Source organism: Strix aluco, chromosome 25 (assembly GCF_031877795.1).
Source record: "Strix aluco isolate bStrAlu1 chromosome 25, bStrAlu1.hap1, whole genome shotgun sequence".
NCBI lineage: Eukaryota > Metazoa > Chordata > Aves > Strigiformes > Strigidae > Strix > Strix aluco.
This window is the reverse complement of record NC_133955.1, coordinates 4,006,593-4,012,586: the sequence shown is the minus strand read 5'-3', so window position 1 is coordinate 4,012,586 and position 5,994 is coordinate 4,006,593.

Genomic DNA, 5,994 nt, shown 5'->3' with positions numbered 1-5,994 from the left:
TTGCAAGGTGGATTTTAAAGCCCATGTTATTTTGTTTGCAATATAGGAAAATGCTGATATTAGTTTACATTTTGAGTAGTGTCCTGTCCTTGAAATTATACCATGTAACATCTTATTATAGAAAAGAAGTTCTGCAAATATGCAAATAAATAGGTTAATGATTTAAGGAACTTCCAAGGTTAAAGTTCTCGCATAACCTGATGACATTAGAAAGAACAGAAACACACACAGGAGATAGATGATGAAAACCATGATATACAAAAGGAAGCTGGAGTGTTTTTTTCTCTCTGCCTACCTTGAGGAATCTGAAACATCCCAACACTTAGGCCTGCATGTAGACCCCTCAAGATCCATTCTCTGAACTGATATAAAAACAGCCAGTTCAGGACAGGGAACATCTTGATTATGATCTTTCCAAACCTCCCCAGGAGAAGCTGAAAAGAATCAGATAGCTGAGCTATACACAATGCCTTTTACAGTCTCCATCTCTGCAGCGGCCTCATGCTCTGCAGGCAGCAAAGCCACACTGCTCCGGTCAGCTCTCTGCAGGCACCACGTACCACGCACAGGCGATGGTTAGCCTGCTGCAGATCCAGCTGGCACATAACATGAATCCTACACAGGCACCCCCCCCCACCCCCCCACCCCCCCCGTGCCTTTGCATTCCATTCAGATGAATCACAAATACTCTGTGTGCCATTCACATGATAGCCTGTCAGCGACCGAGCCCAGAGCGCTGAATGCATCAATTACTTGACCTCATTAACACCGCAGACAAATAGGAGATGGTATTTTGATTCCTCCTATTCTGATCTAGAAGAAAAACAAACACACACTACATCTGGGGGGGGAAAAATAGACAAACCTATCCCACTTCCCGCAAAACAGTCAAATGTTTCCTGTATTACGTTATTTAATAAGGGGATGCAAGCAGGACTTGACCCACATGATTTATTTTGCGTGTATGTTTTTGAATCAGAATTTCCAGTAGGTAAACTCTGACTAACCCCACGGCCCTGTGCTCCTTCTTCCCCTTTTTAATCCCCTGGCAAAGTTGGTGATTTTCTACTTACAAACCAAATGTAAGTGATGTAGTGTCTACCCGAGGCTTCTGGCAGCCCTGAACAGTGGCTGTGGGAACTGACCCCAGTTAACATCACAGAGCTGAGTCCCCTTCCATCATTTTATTGTCCCAGGTGATTACACACTGGGCTGTCAAGTGGAAAAAAATGGGGAAGAGAGAAAACATGAGATAGGGAAGTGGAAAAGAAACAGAGAAAAGAGTATGAGGAATCAAGGCCGAGATGGTTCTTAAATGGTGAGTTGGGGGAGGAAATAAAGAGATATTATTAAGCATCAAGTGCAATAATAAAGTTTCCAATAATATTAGCTATGACTTTACAGCAAAATTCTCCCTTTGATCTCTGGGCAAGACTTATTTTATTGCACCAGGTGTTTCTGGGTGGACAGACTGTTAACTCTAGATCACATGTCATAATTACACACAATTCAACCCTTTCCATCAAGTAATTTTGTTTTGCTGACTCCAGAACTTCATCCAATCCCCTTCTTACATTTTATTTTCTTTTAATATATAAAAAGACAGCGCTGGAACAGAGGCTATTGCACAATCTAAAGGATCTCACTATTACAGAAATTAATCTTGATGACAGGTCTTCATGGTGAATGAAAACTAGAAAACACAATAGCAACTCAAATAGCAAATATGGCTCCACTTGCCTTCACTTATCACCAGGAAATTACTTTAGAGCAGCGTAAGTTAGACATGACCTATAGTTTTAGGCTGCAGTCCCACACATAGCTGAGCTGATGTAAGAGGTAGTTAAACAGAAAGAGAGAGGTCTGGCTCCCCTCCTTTCCTTTCCCTGTGTGGTCCTGTCTCTTCTGGCAGCAGCAAGCTGTTAGATTAGCTCACCACACCTTGTGGAACCTCACCCATAGCTAGACTTGAGTCTCAAGTCCTGCCATGGTCTCAAAACAAGAGTTTAAGTTTCAGTAGACATTCAGTATACATGCTGAAACAAAGCCCAGATAAATTATGAATCAGAGATTTCGTATTTACTTTTTTAGGAGACCTTTGTAGAGTAGACACGGCCATGACCATTGACAGTCCACTCCAGATCCAAAAAGAGATTCAGAAAGAAAACGGAGATATTCATAAGTCAAACAAAACTAAAAGGGGAGCTGATGAACTGGCTTCCTATTTTTTATTATATTTGCCTTGCTGGAAGGACACCAGAAGTCATCCTACTGCCAAAAAAGACTGCCTTCTGGTGTGCCTGCAGGGCTCCTCTGGCAGGAGACATGCTTCTACTCTTAGTATAAGGCCCAAAAGATAATTCTGGCACATGGGAAAATGAGGCTGTGGAAGCATTAATGCCTTATCACTACCCTAGCCTCACCCATTCTCCTCAAAGAACGTCGGAACATAGCTCCAAAATAATGCCAAGGCAGTTTGGTCACACCATTGTGCAACTTCCCACGTCCTCAGCTAAGAGGGAACAGAAAAAGGCTCTTGAAATTTAAGAAATAAAAGTAGCAAAAGGCACAAATCAGAAAAAAGCAAATGAAAGCCTGTGTCTGACAGCTGGGCTGAGGGAGGCTCTGAAGGGAACTACAACTATTGACAGTTTCTCGTTACAGGGCATATATCCCTCACACGCTCATAGTCCTGAAGTGAACAGACACTTCTGCAGATTGCAAACAGCAACTTTGATAGTGCAGTGCTGCACTGACCTTGCACACTTCAGGTGAGTTGTTGTAACTGGGTGTTCTGCTTTGGTTACCAATCAGTGCAGATCAGCATTTTAATTACCAGCTGTGGAAGAGTTAGCACTTTTTTTTTTACACGGGCTTGAAGAGTCTCCTTAGTTTCTTTACACCTGATAAATTCCTGGCATAGAACTCACCTGTATTGTAGCTGTCTGTTCTCTTGGTGGATCTGTGGTTCTCCACCCAAGGTGGAGGACAGTTTTCTTTCAAAATATGCCTGGAAGTGCTCCTCAGTCTGCATTTCTCTTTGGACCGTGTAAGCTGCTGGTTGCCTGTAATTCCAACAGTATCATTGTGGAGCACCATATTTTCCTTTTGACTACAGTCAGTCAAAAACAAAGGAACAGCAAATGCTGGAGACCACGATGAACACTCTCTTTCTCACTGGAAGAAACAAACACAGTCACAGAAGTATCTACTAAAACCAAAACAAAACATATGATACGTGATCAGTCCATCCCAACATCACTCCTGTGAAGCCAGTAGTTACACTGGGGATAAGCAAGGCTCTGGAGAATGAAATCCATAAAAGACATGCTGCTCTTAGGATCAAACAAATCAACTGCCAAATCAGTTGCAGGAACACTGGGTCCTTCTGGAACTTGCCTTGTTCCTACTCTGTAGGAAAGACCAGCCTGGATCCCCTCCATTTTGTGATCCTAAAAGCAGGCTGGTGTTTAGGGAACTAAATGCAGTCCTTCTTCATAAACCTGCCACAGCTGAGGAAACAGTTTGAATTCTCCTTGTTTCCAATCCTGGAGGAAAAAGGCTTAGTTTGAATCATGCAGAGAGGAGCTACATCGGAGGCTGTACAAATGCCACAACTTGCTGTATAAAATTGGTATCTGATACCATTCAGGTTTTCAAATCCCCAAAATGTCTGACTCTCGTTCCTCAGAATTTTAATATCAGGAAGGAGATCTGAATTCAATCACTATCACTCAGAGTAAGTGAGATATGAGTTCTCAAAGTAAATACTAAGTAAAGGTCCAGTGGAAGAGCAGAGCTAAGGCAAAGTTCTCATACTGACATCTGAGGCAAAAAAAAAAAAAAAAATCAAATCCAGAGCTACCAAGTGAAAGTACATGTAAGAAGGGTGGTGACATGCAGTAAGATTTTTTTTTTTTGCTATGGGCAGAACAAAGAAAAGAGGAACTATAAAAAAGTTGCAAATGAGCAGTGGAGAACCTAATCAGAATGCAATTTAAGTTTAAAATACCAAAACCTGCAAAAAATTAATTGGGATTAAGTTTTCTCCTCATATTTCATTTCCTGAACCATCACGATCAGTTTGTGCCAGTCTAGTGTTTTGCATCACTGAGATCTGCTACTTCTGATACAGCATCAGGGACTCCAGCACAGTATTTACTGTCTTGTGAGACATTACCTACCAACACGCACACGCATCCCAGTCATTCTAAACCAGAGAGAGCTAGTAGCAGGCAAGTCTCAAACACACTCCATCCCTAGGGCACAGTTTCTCCCTTTTTTTAAGGAGGAGATAAATCAAGGTCTTCCACAGATGACCTTCAGAGCCATTTTGGTCATTAGCTTTTCATACCCAGTACAAGCTTTTGAAGCCTTAGCTGTTTCTAACACCTGTGAGCACCATCACCTCTTTTCAAGGCAAGGTGACACAACAAGCAAAACTAACAAGCAGCTAGAGTTTGCAAATTAAAGGCATTCAAAACCCCAGCACGTCAAGTAGTTACTTTTTAGATGCAAGCAATGGTAACTTTCAGCTGTTCCCTCCTCTTATTTGGACTTCAATGACTCACAGCCACAGAGGACAGGGTCCTACTCAAATCTTACTCTGTGTAGAGAAAGAGAAGGGTTTTGACATGGGAAGCCAGATGTTTTAAAAGCAGGCTTCCATATCCCATTCAGAACATGTCTGTCTTGCACAGTACTGCTAACAAGACTCATCTTCCTCAAGCTTGAGATCAAAACCTAAGCGGCCTTGAACACAAATCCCTAACGCTATTTACTTGCTGTGACATTCTGTACTTACTACCTGGTGAAGACACTGTGAGCTCCACTCCAAAATGTGCTCAACCTGCAGCACTTAATAACTTCACTGAGTCTTAGGCACGCACTTGAAAGCAAGCACATACGTATCCTTGATACTGCAAGGCCTGTTACGGTATTGAGAAATAGTTTATTCTCCAAACACACACAGAAGGATCAGGACACTGGGAAATCTGGGCTTCGCTCTCACCATCGCTCCTGGCTTGAAGCCATTTAGGGAACAGACTGTCCTTAGGAAGTTTACAAGCGCAGTTAATACTGGCTTGTAAGGCTTCAGAAGCTTTGGTTACCCCCAGATACACCGTGTCAGGCTGTTACTGGTGACCCTGGGCCTGCAGAAGTGCTGCCTCAGGCAAGTTTTTTCATCTATTTTCCTTTTCGCAGAACCATCTGGGTTGGAAAAACCCTTGAAGCTCCTCCAGTCCAACCATGAACCTCACCCTGACCGTTCCCAACTCCACCAGATCCCTCAGCGCTGGGTCAACCCGACTCTTCAACCCCTCCAGGGATGGGGACTCCCCCCCTGCCCTGGGCAGCCCATTCCAACGCCCAACAACCCCTTCTGCAAAGAAATCCTTCCTAAGAGCCAGTCTGACCCTGCCCTGGCGCAGCTTGAGGCCATTCCCTCTTGTCCTGGCGCTGGTTCCTTGGCTCAAGAGACTCCTCCCCCCTCTCTGCACCCTCCTTTCAGGGAGTTGCAGAGGGCCATGAGGTCTCCCCTCAGCCTCCTCTTCTCCAGACTAAACCCCCCCAGTTCCCTCAGCCGCTCCCCATCAGACCTGTGCTCCAGACCCTGCACCAGCTCCGTTGCCCCTCTCTGGACACACTTTCTTTTTTACTTTAAGCACACCCTAAGGGGGACCGCGCAGGAAAACCAAGCAGGACTCATGAAAAGGCGAAAGAAGGGCAACAATTCCCCAATTTCAGCTGCTTTAGCCCGCAGGTGGTTTGGAGCGGGACCCTCCAGCCCTGAGGCGCCCCCGAGGCTCCGCCCCGTCCCCGCGGGGCCGCTCTCGCGAGAGGCCGGCGAGCTGGTTCCATATTGGGTCATCTCAGCCCTCGGCGCCTCAACTCTCGCGAGAGCGGCCGCGAGGAGCCATTGGGCTCCGCCGGGGCGGAGGTGGGGGGGTGTGTGAGGGAGGGGGGGGCGGCCATTGCCCCGGCCCAGCCCGG